The sequence below is a fragment of the Equus caballus genome, chromosome 3, assembly GCF_041296265.1.
Source record: "Equus caballus isolate H_3958 breed thoroughbred chromosome 3, TB-T2T, whole genome shotgun sequence".
Taxonomy (NCBI): Eukaryota; Metazoa; Chordata; class Mammalia; order Perissodactyla; family Equidae; genus Equus; species Equus caballus.
Window position 1 is genome coordinate 30,356,557 of NC_091686.1, and position 16,164 is coordinate 30,372,720.

A 16,164-nucleotide genomic window follows, 5' to 3' on the forward strand; every position below is an offset into this window, starting at 1 on the left:
GGACATAGCTCATGGTAGTTACTCAGTATCTGGTTGGATACTCCCTGCTCCTACTCTCCAGGATACATAGCAAGTGCTAAAGCTATATCACTGAGCACCATTCCCCCAATCAGGTATCCAATAGAGAATAAGAGGCTATGAATTGAGACCTATCAGCACAGTTTAGGGTTAAAAAATACTGTCTCTAAATTGGAAGATAGATTAAGAAATTTAGAAAAAATAATCTAAGGTTATCAAAGAATGTGCGCTAGTTCCTCAAATGTGTTTCTACCTTACATACGTCCATATTTTCACTTCTAGTTTAAGCAGAATTATTCATAGTTATTAGAAGACATCCAACGTTGGTATTCTTGTCTTATCCACATTCTCTTATCCAGAGACTTAAAGGAAAATCATCAATATAAAGCACAGAGCATCATTAAGATTCCCAGGAGTTTATTATCACAGAAGAGAGTGTGGACTTATTTTTCACTTTCACTGTGTTTGTCTTTCTGGGAGAGACTTGATCTTCACTCTCAGCCACCATTTCCATATATTCTTCTCTCTATTAGGACTGTAATATGATAGATCTTGATGAAGAGATAGGTCACGCAACCCAAGAGGAAGGAGGGCCATGCACAGAAGAGAGAGGTCATTAGATTATAAACTTGGTTGGTGACCCTCAAGACAAAAGTAACTGTGAATTTGTGTATTTTCTGCCTTTCTGCTTATTTGATGATTAAATCCTACAGCCGTCCAAGTGCAGTCCTTGGCTTATCTCAGCTATGCAGAGTGGCATTGCTGGTCAAGCTGTCTGCGGAGAAGCAGATGTATGAGGCCAAAAATCTAGCAAAAATGCCAGAAAAGTGTATTTGGGCAGGATACCAAAATGTAGTTCAGGAGGCCTGCATGGAGCTGGGACCAGGGCCAGTGGCAGATAGTTGGAGACTGCAATGAGAGTTGCCCAAATATGAGTATGACAACGGGGAACATCATTTGGGGAATGAGTGTGAGAGTTGGGTGTGGAACTTTTCTCATAGGCTGTGATTGCTAATGGTGCTTTGTCGGAGGAAGTCCTGGGTGAGTCTAAGTTCTATCTTAAAGGCAGGGCTTTGCCAGTGTGACGTGGGTGTGCTATACTGCATCAGATAGAGACAAGGATGTGTGTGAAGATACTAATCTCCTGTTTACAAACTCTGGGGTGCAAATAAGACAGCAGTCTTTGTATTCTCAAACTGTACATACATTTCTATGTTGGTCACCCTTTCTACCAGTTGGTGGAAACTTAAGCTAAGTCTATTCATTGCCTTCATAATCCTCTAGGTTTCTCTCTAATTCCTATTAAGCTTACATGCTGCCATGGCGCGTAACAGGTGGGAGGCACTCTAGCACCAACTGAGATGTTAGTGTCCCATCTGGTCTTTGGACTTCTCCTCCCTCCAAGCTTAAGGGTGATTCAAGTCTTCCTGCTCTCTCTTCAATATTTCGGTCCCTTCTCAAAGCATGTAGGCGCCATTCTGTTGCCCCCTTGCAGAACTGGGCTTGGAAATGCAGCTCAGAAAGAAGACATGCCCTTGTCTCTTTCACCATGTCTATTGCAGTCCTCCTTCTCCTTCCAACCCAGGGAATTTTTATCTGGACAACAGATGGGAGTACCATGGATCATAATCCATTCTTCCCTATCTACCATTTAAAGCCCAGATTCATACCCAAATTTCTTTTAGATTTAGAGTTTGAAATAAAAAGAAATTGTGGGGGCTGGCCCCGTGGCCGAGTGGTTAAGTTCGCGCGCTCCGCTGCGGGCGGCCCGGTGTTTCGTTGGTTCGAATCCTGGGCGCGGACATGGCACTGCTTGTCAGACCACGCTGAGGCAGCGTCCCACATACCACAACTAGAAGAACCCACAACGAGAAATATACAACTATGTACTGGGGGGCTTTGGGGAGAAAAAGGAAAAAATAAAATCTTTGGGAAAAAAAAAAGAAAGAAATTGTGATCTTACAATAATAACAAAACACCTGGGTGTTTAAAACTTTAAATTTATTTATTCTTCATCTCTTTCTGCTTTTTAGCAACAATAACCCTTTCCTGAGGCAATTAGTGATGGGAAGTGGGGTAATGAGTAGAAAGAAATTTGAGGGAAGATCTTATTTAATTCCCGCCCAAACTTTCAGCCTGCTTGATTGGAACCTCTGTTGTAAAATGATGTTTTTTTCTTGAGCAGAGATGAGCGCCAAGTGCTCTCAGTCAGGAAGACCTGGAGAGCTTGCACATTTGTCTTGGAACTCGTGTGGAACAACGATGAGTAACATCTGGCGGTGTTTCTCAGGAGGGAAACATTAGGTCCACAGAGACACAAGGCTTTCACTCTGACATAGTAAAGAAGGACAAAGCGTAACTGAGAAACATAGTGTATAGGTAATAAGGTGAAATTTGCAAAGAATAATATGCTCTGGCATATTCTAGTGAGGACCGATGAGATGTGGACATAGCAATCATCGCAAGGGTGATATCCAAGACAGCTAGCATAGGAGAGGAAGGAGCCATCTTTGAGAGAGCTAGACCAATAAAGTTTTCAGTCCAAATGACAGGTAGCTTCTAGTTTCTAAGTATATGCTTTTGCATTTGACTATGCTATTTTTTTTTTAAAAAAGACAAATTGTTTTTACTAACAACAGACATTGCCAGATTTATCCATACAACCAGTGTTCCAAATGCCATGTAAAAATGCAGCAATTGGCCAGGTTGTTAAGTAACCTGCTGCAATTGCTTTTATTTGTTTAATCTTTTTGAACAAATAGCCTCTTTCATTTTCTGCCCAAAAGACAAAGAAGAGTTGACATTTTATGGTTGCTTTGCAGGGAAAAGAAATTAGGGTGTTTGTTGGTTGAAGACAGAAGATCATTCTCCCTAGCAGCTTGGACAGCATGACTGATAAGGAGAGCTGGTAGCTGGGAAGGGCAGAGTGAGAAAAGAGGAGGGTTCTGAGGTCAAGGGCAGAGGTCAGGGGCCCAGGATTCCCAGTTGCAGTGTGTGAGTGGGAGATAACACCTAACTATAAGGATGAACAGAAGAGCAAATTCATCTAGGTAAAAATGACATCATTTCTTGATTTCGGTTCCAAGCATCCCCTGGAAGATGGAGCCATTGACCTCCTATCCTCGAGACCCCTCCTTGTGGGTTCAAGGATACCTTTCAAGCTAAAGTCTTTACATTTTGCAAGAAGAGAAACGTTACTCTCTGTTTTTTATAAAATGTGAAAGGAACAATTGATCTCAAGATTTTACCCCTCCAGAGCCATAAAGAAGTATTTTGTATGTGGAGGAAAACTGTTGAAGGGCAAGTTTAAGCAACTACATCCATAGAAATGATTCCTGGGGATTTTAACAAACTCTATTTAGGCTCTTCCAAACTTAAGACATCATTCTCAACTATATCTCAGGTCATTTTCAAATTGTGTGTTCTTTTTCCCTTAAGATGATCAAAGAGAATTGCTTATTATCTAGGGTTGACTTATTAACTGGAGACAGAATATTCTGCAATTACCGTATCTCTTGAATGTACATCTTACTGAGCTCTAGGCAAGGAGCAAATCGAGGAGGAGAGGAAAGAGTGTAGTCAAAAATCCCAGGGTCTTACTCTGGCTTCCAGCTAACAGACTCAGTGATCTTGGACAACCTCATGACCTTTTTGCGTACATTTCCTCATTTGCAAAACTAAGTGAGATGAGGCAATTCCAAAAACTCCTTCTTTCTCTCTGCTTTTCTTAATTTTTTAGAACTGCTGAATTATTACATGCATGAAATGATTTACTTTCTTCCTCTTTGAAATAATGGAGCTCATTTTCTAGGATCTCCATCTCTCTATATTTCGGTTATGCAAGATCTCACAGCCTTTGATATCGCTCTGTCTACTTTCTAGGGAATTACAGATATAATATCATTTGACTGTGTGGAGACGCTTAGTCAAAAATTGTCACTGAATGCCTTATGCTTTCCCACAATGCTATCAGAGCTGAGTCCTTATAGCAGACAAGCCAAAGATAAAATAAGAGAGATTGACAAGAAGCGGAGGTAGGGAGAGCTTGTGGACAGAAATTGAAAAAGCAATAAATAGGAGCATGAGAAAAGTCACAAGAAAGAAGGCACTTTCTCTATCCTTGAGGACATAAAAATATTTAGTTAGTTAGTTTTTTTAAAGATGCTGTTGTAAAAATATCAAGGGAAAGGCTTCTAGCACTTGGTGAGCACCCACTGTGTGCCAGGCACAGGTCAGGACAGACATTTGTTCCCACTTTGTAGATGAGAATATTGAGGCACAGAACTCACCCAGTAAGTGATTGGCCCATCGGAGATTTTAGGCCAGAGGGCAAGTAAAAATGAAATCATCACAGATAAGCCTTCTACGGCCCCCTGAATCTGTCCCCTCCCCTTGTTCTTAGACATCGACAGCATTGCCATTTCACTCTGCAATGTACTTTAGACATCTTCCCATGTTAATAGATGTGGAAATACCTCATTCATTTTAACTGCTATATCATATTCAGGATGTGGGTCTGCCATAACTTACTTCATTTAGCCTTTTGCCTATTGGCTTTCACTCTTAAAAATGATTCTATAGTGAGCATCTTTGTATCTGTTCCCACTGTGCACGTGTCAAAGTGTTTTTCTAGGTAGATGTGAAAAAGTGAATATCTACACGTAAATGTGTATATATAAATGTGTATATGCATACATGTGCAAGTATATATGTATATGTATTTCATATGTATTTATATATCTGCGTATGTGCCCACATATATGTATTTTTTAATATCCTTCCAAATTGCCCTTCCAAAGGGGTTGTGCCTAATCTCCCACCCTACATTGTATGAAAGTATGTGTTTCCTCATTCTATCACCAGTGCTTGATATTATCAAACTTTAAACTTTTCCAAGCTATTATTACATTACCTTTTTCAAGTGCATTTCTCTGATCACAGGTGAGTTTGAGCACCTCTCTAGTTATTTTCCTCCGAAAAGGGTTCCCAATAAATGAAGGGAGAAGGGTTGAGCCCTGCCTGTGCTGTGCAGAAAGCCAGTGAATTTCTTTGTGGAGAGGATGCTGTGGGTCATTTGACTTGGAGATCCTGGAGAGGAGGGGGTAGTAAGATCACACTCTCATTAGGAATTCGCCTGGGGGTAATAAAGGAGGCTGAGCAGGTCCTTTAAGCGTGTAAGTGCTAACACTCAAATCTATCAGAATACTAACCCTGAAATCAGGTCTGAATTTATAGCCATAATATCTATCTTTGGATTTGGTTTTATGTTTTTACCCTTGATTTATGTGCATACTTTCCTTAGCATCCCATATCTCAAGCTACATAAATATATGAAAGTAATGGAATTTAGCAAATATGTTACGGTTACCATCTTTGTTCCCAAGAGGGAATTTGGAAATCTGACAAATATTATAGCTTTCATTTTCAAGACTCATTTTCTGAGCAGTTTCACTAACAAGTCTCCTGATTTACCACGCCATTAACAAAAATAATTCTTTCTGGACAGCAGTAAAAGAAGTGGATTAGCACAATTTACGGCTTTCTCAAGATACATATAAGATGCCTGTTAAGAAAAAAAGGGACAGGTTTTTGATTAACTGATACATAGACTTGCTTTTAAGACACCTCAGTTCATTCTCCATAAGCCCATCTATTAAGAACAGCAGCCCTCAAGGAGGAAGGAAGGCTGCTATGGCCCCACGTCTTGGCACGGTCTTATGTTTGCCAACAGTGATTAGGAATTATTTAGTTGCTGACAGCCCTTAGTTATTGATTTAAAGAGGAAAAACCTTTTCCACCTCAAGCTGAAGACATGGTGCCTAGTTTTTCCCCTTTAAATGAAATGTTATTCGGAGACAACCCTTTGAATCTGTACGCAACAACACACACAGTTCAACAGAAGAGTAGTCTGTAATAAGCAGAAATAAAAAATGGGTGAGGAAGTAGGACAGTGGCCTATTAAGTAAAATCTATTCTTTTTCTTTGCTGAAGTCATGGAGGAAACAAATGTCTGCCAAACCTGGGGAGTAATGAGAAGATCCTGTCAGTAAGGAAGATATACAGCTATGGGGGAAGCATTGGAGAGTTTCCTCTAATCCCGGGGAACTTTAATTATCTCCTCAATGATCCTTGAATGCAGAGGATCTCAGTGTTTGCAGGGGCCCATTAAAAACTTCCTGCTCTGGCCTGGTGAGAGAGATGCCCAATGTGATAAGATTGCCTTTCTATGGGGGTGTAAGTAGATGGCCATCCAGGTTGCAGCGTTAGCCTGCAACTCTGAGAACCTAAGATCTCTAGTTCCCAACTCCGGTGGTGGATCACAGGGTCAGGAAAGAAGATTCTCAAGTGCCTGGTGGCGGCAGTGCGGGGTTCTGGGAGAGATTTACAGACCAGCGTTTGTAATTCCAGCCTCAGTCAGTCCTGGGCTTTGGGTGTAAAGACCATGAAGCAGGATGAGATGAGCTTGGCCATGTGGGACCTTGTAGGTCATGTGAAGGATTTTGCCTTTATCCTAAAAGCAGCAGGAAGCCATTAACAAGATTCAGTGTGTGTGTGTGTGTGTGTGAGTGTGTGTGTGTGTGTGTCTGAGTGTCCAGGCATCAGGACATGGGGGTGACAGTCTTAATTAGATTTCTCTTTGCAACTATTATTCTGAGAATTGCAAGAGTTCTTAATCATTTTTGAGCCAGAAACCCTTCTGTCAATCTGGTGAAGCCTATGGACTCCATCTCAGAATATTGTATTTAGATGCATAGATTAGAATATTTAGTATTATGATGGAATCTACTTATACTGTACTATATGTATGCTATAATATTTTGGTACATCTTTTAAAATATTAAAGAAATATATCTGTGATAGAGTAATATCTATGCGGCAGGATGCTGGAGGTGGCTCATTCCTACCAGCTCATAAAAGCTGATCGTTGTAGTCGTTTCTTTCCAACTCTGTGTTCGATCATGTCATGCTGGTAGCTTGAATGTGGCCATAATGGGAGTATTTACACCATGGAAATCGGCAAATACCAAAAATCAGGACCCTTGTCCCCGAGACAGTTTTTAAAAGATTTACCACCATACCACTATATATATATGTAAACACACAGACGTACACACACGCACGTATTATGTAAAACTTATAAGTATGTATTAAGCCTGTGATCAAATCCTGTTATTTAGGCCACTAATAAAGAAGTGTATATATAAACTTTATTAAGCCTTAAATAACAGGATTTAATCATAGGTTTAATAACTACCATAATTTTGAAGTAGTGATGGGCATAAACTATATTTCAGGATATCAACAACAACTATAATGTGATGTAATATTTCTTCCTATAATTGATGACAAAGTCACAGTTACTGCTGATGCTACTGTGATTTGTTGCCCACATCCATAGTTATAGGAAATGATAAATTTCCATTAGAGGTTAATGCAAATAAAGATGCATTTTTTTCCCGTCTAAAGAACTCCTGAGCTACAGTACAGAAAATGAGAAAGAGAGGGAGCAAGGAGACCGGTTAGTAGTTGTAGCAATATCTAAAGGAGCAGTCCTGGTGTCTTATACTCAAATGAGGAACTAGAGAGATGTATATGGATTCAGGGATGGTTAACAGAAAAAGTCCACAAGAATTAGGGATGCACTGACAGAGAAGTGAGGGAGGTGTCAAGAGTCACTCCTAGGGTTTTGGCTTATACTACTGGATTTACTGAGAATGGAATATCAGAAAGGGCCAGGGGTAGGGAAGATGACCCTGAGTTTAGTTTGGGAGTCTGGAATTTTGGGTGCCTCTCAAGTATCCCCATGGATATACTAAATAGACAGTAGGCTACATGCATCCGAAATAGAGGCACAAGTGCATTTTACCATCCTCCTTGGGGTGGGACGAGGGTAGGGGAAGGCATTCCTTGCTGGAGAAACAAGCTACATAAAAATGTGCCAGCCTTTCAGTAACTGTTTTCACACTCTATCCCTTACCTTATTTGTCTCTTAGCAATCATCGTCTCAACATATTGCCTTTAGAAACTGGTGAGATGGCCCCACTTTGGGGGAACATACTCATTCACTTCCTGCACAGCTACCTTGCTAGATCTGGAAGTCCAGAGGAGAGGTTGGGGCAGTGGATATATGTTAGGGAGTCATTAGGATGTTTATGACAACTGGAGCTTCCATCCTATCTGAAACTTCCCTGAGGAAAAGGGCTGAGAGAAGAGTGGCAAGAAGTAACGTTGAGGATTTCCAAATTTAGTGGGTAGCGGAAGCAGACAAGTCTAAAGAGGAGCAGCGACAGAGATTGGAGGAAAGCCAAGCGGGGTGGTGGGAAGACAAGAGGAGAAGGTGCTTCGAAAAGAAGAGACGACGCAAGTGAACTGAAGGGAGGAAAAGAAGACTGAAAGTTCTTCGTGGGATCTAGTGATAACAGAGGGTGTTAATTTTACAGGAGGTGTGTTAGTAGAGTGATTGTGGTGGAAGCCAGTTGGGACGAGAAGAAATGGTGGCAGAAATTATAAAGACAATTTTTAGGGAATCTGACTGCTGAGAAGGAGACAGATAATGAAGTAGTAGGAGGTAGGTGTAGATCCAATGAAGGTTTTCCATCCTTCCCTCCTTCCTTCCTTCCTTCCTTCCTTCCTTCCTTCCTTCCATCTATCCAGTAGGAGAGACTAGCCTATAAGAAGGATGCCCTTGAGACAGAGGTGAAAATATATGAGAGAGAAGGAATAAGTGATGGTATAAAGTTACTGAGAAGGTAGAGGGGATAGACTTCAAAACATAGGGGGAAGTGTTCACTTTTTATAGCAGAGTTGAATGAATGAAGGATGCAACTACCTTTAAAAGTAGGTGTGTATTGTCCCCTGTCTTAAAGAGTCTTTTTGTGGCTCCAGAAGGCAATGCAATTTGCTCCAGGCCTTGCAATGGTGGAATGCAAAACTAAAGCAGCTTTCCAGGAAAGATGTAGGTCCCTTTGTCTCGGAAGCATGTGTTGGTGGTTTGGGGGCATTCAGTAATGAAGGGCTTCACACACCTGAGGGACACGCAGGTGAATGTGTGCTGAAGCGAGTTGGAAATTGAACTGCTTTGTTGATGCTTCCTGAGGTTTTGAAATTGGGATTGGGAGAGGCATTATCTGGGCAGGAAAGATTGGATTTAAGGCTCTGGGTGGTTGAAAAATAGGGATACTGTCCTTGGGGGAGGGATCTGTGAGGAAGATGGGTTTGGGACTTCAGAGCTGTGCCATCCTTCTTCCTATGCACAGAACTGCAGTATCTCTGAGATTTCCAAGCCCTGATTTTGACCCCTGCATCCAGCTGGGGATTGCAAGCCTCTCAAGACTCAGATACGAAAACCTTATTGACTGATGTAGACTCTTCTATGCATCAAAGGGCTTGGTAATGGTATTAGCTGGCGGGTTCTTTTTAAAGTACAGAAAGTGCTTCTCTGTAGATAGCGTACCAAGCTACCTGGGGTTGACATAAAAGGCTTCAAAAAGGCAGCAGCTTCCTGGAGGCTGCCTGTGGCTGCTCACCTTGCTGCTTTGGCCATGCTGACCCCAGACTGCCAGGGACAGCCTTTGCATGTCTCCGTCACCTTGGAGCCTGCAAGCTCCAGATTTCTAAGCCTTCAACACTGAAACAAAATATGAGTATAGACTGCCTGATGCTGCTGTTGCCCATGACCTCTGCTACCTGCACCATTTTGGGAAATAAAGATCTTGAAGTTCAACCTATGTTGGTTTCAAATATCAGCTCTTCCCTAATTGACTGTGGGACCTTGAATAAGTCTCTTGTCCTCTCTGAGAGTCAGTTTTATCATCTATGCAATAGAGATAATCTTGCCTGCTTTGTAGGACCATTGCAGAGACCCAGCCATTCAACACCTACCTGAGTGCCTGTTCAAACACTGGCTGCTATGCTGGGCACTGGGCTCTGACTGCACAAACCAAACATGATCCCCACTCTTGTGGAGTCTCCATCGCAAGAACGGATATGCAAAGTGCTAAGCCCAGGGAGCACATTTAAGAAGCGTCTCATTCATTTCTTTTCTTGTCCTTCATGCTCCAGGCTCAGCAGAAAGTACCCCTTGTTGCCCCATCTAACGCACAGTGGGGTGCGAGGAGGCCTTGCATGGTTAGCAGACAGTTCTGCAGGGAGTAAGAGTGGCGATGCAGTAAGAGCTTGGGAGTAGAGTGGGGTAAAAGTCAAAGACCTCAACTGAGGACAGAATGTGGGCAGCCACAGTACAGCTCCGTGTGTTCCTAACCACAGGCCCAGAGACAATTTACTCATCACTCTCTCTGTGCCTCGATTTCCTCACCCACACAGTGGAGACAAGGTGGTGCATACTTCTGAGGGACGTTGAGAGGCTTAAATGGTCTCGTATGTGTAAAGTGCCTAGAACAAAACCTGGAACTTGTAAAGTGCTCAATGCATGTTAGGTATTCTTTCCATTTTCAGAAACAAGCTACATTCATTACAGTCCACCAATCTCAAATAGAAATCAGGTGGGAACAGCGATTAGTTGAAATTCTGCACCAAACTGACGCCCTTCTCAATGCCTTCTGAATGCCATTCCATTCATAGTCTCTTTCCTTTTCCAATCCTGGGTCTCCCATGCAGATCTCCCACTGTGAAGAGCAGCGTTCCTAATAGTAGAATATCACTTTCCTGGTACCATTTGTTGGCCACCCATTATATCATGGGGTCTCAACGGCTTTAATTACAATAATTTGAGGTTTGTTCAAAGCCTTATATTTCAGAGAGTTTATGGATGCTTTTAATTTAATTATATGCAGTTTAACACCACAGATGACTGTTGGGAAAAAGGAAAATGCTGTTCTTTCGGAATGCAAGACACGTGTTTAGGACTGATAAAATACATTACTGGGTTTTGTTTCAGAATGAAAGGAAATGTATTACAAAGTATGTGACAGTAAGTCGATGCCGGGATGCTTGGTCTGGGGCATTGTTGACAGAAACAAGCTTGACTCTGGTCAAGGGAAGGGTATGTGCATGATCAGCCGTGCGCACAAGTTAGGGGCCCAAAGGCCAGCTCCTACAGGGGCCTCAGGGATAGCCTCTCTCCTACAGAAACCCATGTTAGCCCTCTAAACTGGCACAGCCCTGTTCTTTCTGCTCTAACTATTACTATTTATACTAATAATTATTCATTGCCATCTGAGTTCATCCATTCAGGAAATATTTATTGAGTACCTACTATGTGCCAGCTACTGTGTAAGCCCTAGTGATACAGGTGTGGACACACGGACAAAAGTCTCTACCCTCAAGGAGTCCCTATTCCAGAGGAGAGGAGGGAGAAAATAAGTAAAATGTGGGTGTGTGCTTGTGTGTAAGTTTGGTGGAAGCTTGGAGAAGCGAAGAGGGGACACAGCAGGGGAGAGATGGTTGTAAGTGTAATAAGGTAGTGGTGAGAGGCCTCACTGAGAAAGCAGCATGGCAGCGAAGACTTGAAAGAGGTTAGCGAATGAAGATGTTCCAGGCACAGGTAACAGTCCATACAAAAGTCCTGAGGTGGGAGGGTGCCTTGTGGGGCTGCGGAAGCACAAGGTTATTGTAGAGTGAGGGGGAGATAGTAGAACAGGTTCAAAAACTAAAGGAGGAAAAGAACTGTGTTCAGACTTTTTATCGTCATCATCATCACCACCATGACCACCAGGACCACCACCACTTCTCCTGCTGAATTCCTGCTGAGACTCAGCAGGAGACGGACCATAATGCGGTGCTCCAGAAGCTCACACTCTGCAAAGGAGACAATAAAAGGACAACGTGCTCTTTGCTACCAATAGAGTGAGCACAGATTTTAAAGGAGTTCAGAGGTGGGCAGAAAACATGGCCAACAGGAGAGAGGATAAGGGAGACTTTCTGGAAGGTGAGATATCTGAGCCTCCGTGAGCTTGTGAGGACAACAGAGGTCAGCCAAGTAAGCTCGTCAGAGCAACGCTGGGTTTTAGCGCTAAGAGAACCCTGAAATCCCGTCCTGAGGCTCGTCTTGCCTCTTCTTTAGCTTCTCTCTATCCACTCTCCACCAGCTCCACTATGGGCACCCATTCCTTTTTCTGACCACGGCTCTGGACCTGGAGAAGTTTCCTCTCATAGGTTATGAGCCTGCCCTGTTTCCAACAGCATCCAGGGCCACCCCTCCTGGTTCAGCATGTTGACAAGCAGCTCTTCTCAGCTTAGCCATGCTCACTCTATTTAGGAATGTCTTTCTGTTCAATCTGTTAGCTCTGAGCACATAGCCCGATGAAATCTGTACTCTGGGCTCCAGCTGCCTTCAAGGAGAAGAGATGGTGACTATAACAGTGACAAAATATTCACACTCACACACATGGTTATACTTAAATGCATGAGCACACACATGCATGAATACAAACACATATAGTTATATATAAATGCTTTTAGGCACAAATACGTAGATACATATACACACATACACATCTAGGTTTATATATAAACACAGGCATATACACGTATATGAATATATATACACCTTAATTATATGTAAATGCAAACATACACATACACACATGCATACACACATATACATTTATATATAAATGTATAGATATTCACATATATGAAGATAGAGTTGCACACACGTTTATACATGAATGCATGTATACGCACAGACATGTGTGATGTGTGAGTATATGTAGTGTGTGTATATTTCAGAAAGCCTAATTGTGCCAGAAGCTTTGCATCTAGTTTGCCTTTCTATGTGCACCACAACCCTGCTATGCATGTGCTACCATTATTCCTGTTACATGGATGAGGAATTTGAGGCTCTAGAAATTTAAATTTCTTTCCCAAGGTCATGTAGCTGGTAAGTTATGAAGCTGACATTCAAACCAAGGGCTAGGAGACAAGAAAACCCATTTCATTCCAATGCTTAAATTATGTTAACAGAAAGAGGGCAAAAGAAAAAACAAATTGAATAAACTGTAGGTCTGGTCCTTGAGCTGCTCATAGAAAATGCACATGGAGAAATGATTAGTACATAACGTGATGATTTCCATGAAAGAGAAATAAAACGCTATAAGGGAGCATAGGAGTAAGAATGGCATTTGAGTTAGCTCTTGATGGACAAGTAGGAGTTTGCCAGAAAAGGATGGAGGTGCTATAGATTTTAGATTTTACTTAAAATTAGAGGTATCATTACAACAAGATGGACAATGTTGACCTGCTAAATGTACTTAAAAGTTTCTAACCACCTTTGGCTTAGTAGCCACAGCAATGGGGACATTTTACAAATAAAGGCAATGGTGGCCCTTCAGTTCTGGCTTCAGGCATTTTTCTGCTGCACGCAAGTGATTTAGGGCAAGTCTCCAATAATGGCTCTCCCTCTGCCATTGTATTTGCATATTCTATGTCTGCACACAAAAAGCAAGCCTGCCGTTAGTGGTGTTATAACTGAATAAGGAAGAAAGCGTGGTTAAAGGGGGGATGAATTATGCCTTTATCAAGCTTTTTCAGGGGCGGAACCTGCGCCCCTCTGAGCACTTTTTAAGAGTCAGTAATCAAAACTGCTGCTTTGCCAGGAGGCGCTGCCGAAGACTGCGTGGTCATTCAGCAGAAGCACTGGGCATGTGTGATTGCTTCTATTTATCCAATCCTGGGAAATACAAGATTGAGTTTTATGAGAGAGAGAGACAGGGGAAGAAAGCATGTTCTACACACAGGCTGAATAGGCTTCCTTGTTGAGGGTGTTTTTATTGCTTCAAAGTAATCTCCTGATTCCTAGATGAGTAATCCTGTAATTACAGAAGCAATCAATCAATTGATCTAAATTAATCGGATAACATATTTTATCTCGCTAAGCATGAAGGTACATTTCAGGTAACTCTTCAGAAAAAGGAGGCATTGAATATTTATAGCCACCGGCCAGAGACAGTGATACAGATTCAAGTCTCAAATGCTATTTCCTGAATCAGTATATTTTAGAATTAATATGTGAGGAGGAATGTCCTAAGGACTCATGAAGTCCCATCTCTTTCATTCTGCAAAAAGCTCCTTAACTGCTCTTTCATCTCTGTCACAGAGTTGTCCTTGTCTGGGGATGAGATTTTCCTAACTCCTTGGCTGCCTCCTCCATTTCCCCATCTCTAGCCACATTGTATAGGAAGGATGGCAGCCCCCAGAGACAGGGGAAAGTAGGACATGTGCATTATTGGTGGCAGAGTTATCTGGGAGGAGATGCCACTGAGCAGGGACCAGATAGCATTGAAGGGGTGAGAGGAGTTTCCTATCCTCCCTCCTTCTCTCTTCCCTTCTTTTCTTCCTTCCTTGCTTCCTCCCTCAATATTTATTGAACGCCCTTGATCTACTAAGTACATTTTAGGCACTTGGAATACATCACTGAACAAAAACAGCAAAGATCCCTATGCTTGTAGAACTGACATGTTACTCCCAGGGCTCAAAGATATAGAAATAAATCTTTCATTCATTCAACAAATGTTTATTGGTCATCTACTATGTGACAGGTCTGTGATAGGCACAGAGGGGAACAAGATAGATAGGGTCCCTCCCCTAAAACGTGTAAGTAAATGTGAGACTCACACTTCATCTACCTGAGAGATTTGGGTCTGAAAAGACATTCTTTAATAAGGATGATACACTTATGCCCCAGATCTTCTGGGTGTGGCCCTGAAGGTAAATATCCCACACCTTTATTGGACCATGCGTGAGCACTAGTGTTTGGCTGCAAGCATGTGATAAATTATCTTTATTCATCTGAAGAAGGCTGCCCCTTCTCTTGCAGAGTCCTCCCCAGTAAGTCGGTGGGACCTGCCTCTACCAATGAGGGGTGACCCTTGTGACTTTTAGACTGTGATCTCTTCATTAGATAAAGCCATCAATTACAGCAGAACGCTCATTATTGGCAAGCTGGAGACCGGCTGCTGTCAGGGAAGAATGGGCTCTCATGGAAGGTTGCAAACTGATGACTATTTAATCCTTGAACTTCGATAGCAACGGTATTAGTTGAAGGTCTGTAATGCATTCACAGTTCTCCTCTGACATTTTCCCCACATCATTATTTGTCTGGTTTTACTTTCAAATTCCCCACAGGATCATTGACATGAAATTCTGAGGGGAAATTTGGAACATTAATGACTGTTTAAAGCAAATGAGTAAGTGTCCTTTCCAAGAGGAAATTACCTTTATGGTGTTGGCATAAGGCTATTTTTAAAATTTACGCTAATGAGGAGGCAACGCAAGGTAGATGGCCAAATTTCCCCGGCTTGGAGTTGGCCCACGCAGCCACTGTGAATTCGGCCTTGGTGAGCTCTGTGTGGCCTTGCAAGGCTGGTTCCAGGCATAGCGGAAGGCCTGCCCTCTCGGCATCCCTTCTTCCCATAACTGCTTATTGAGAGCCTTGGTGAGCAAGGCACAGGGTTGGGCACTGGGCTTACAACAGTGAGCAGAGATGGTCATGAGGCTTGCTCTCTCGCAGGGAAGGAAGACCCTCACTCCTACGTGTCTCAACCACAAACATAAATAAGGACCCTGAAAGAGGGAGACTGATATTCTTGAATAACAGAGGACGCTGACCCCTTTTTGGGGTTACAGAGGTCATAGAGAGCTTCCCTAAAGAAGAAATACTTGCCCTGAATCCTCAAGGAAGTGTAGGTTCTAAAGAGGCAAGGAGCCATGTGGGAGCAAGTCGTTTCAGGGAGAGGGAAGTACAAGTGTTCTGCAACCGTATGTGCCCCTTAGACCATCCATGCTGCTCAGTCCTGGGGTTCGCAGCTCCAGTGATGTGAGAAGCATGCTCCCCCACTGACTTGGCTCCCATCCACAGAAGCAAACGAGTTTTCCTTGGTGACATCTATAGCTAATGCATATTGAGTGCTTACCACGTAGCAGGCAGTGGTGTGGTCCAAGGGCTTTACATGGATGAACTCCCTTGACCTTCTAGAGACCTCACCTGATTAGAAAAAGTGGCACTGACAATCATCAAAAGAGAACCCAGGTTATTCATTACAACAGTATTTGCAAACAAGCAAACAAATACACAAAACTTGAGGCATCCAAAATGTCTGTCAAAATGGTGTTGGTTGAATAAGCAATGGAACTTCTGCACAAATGAGTGCTATGCAGCTTGAAAAGAAATGAGTATAGCTATGGACT

The 16,164-nt window shown here is 42.4% G+C and overlaps 1 protein-coding gene across 1 annotated transcript in view; it reads left to right on the forward strand.

Annotated features, from left to right (window-relative positions):
- The window catches only part of CDH13 (cadherin 13), a 993,386-nt gene that overhangs the window by 176,174 nt on the left and 801,048 nt on the right, over positions 1-16,164 (forward strand).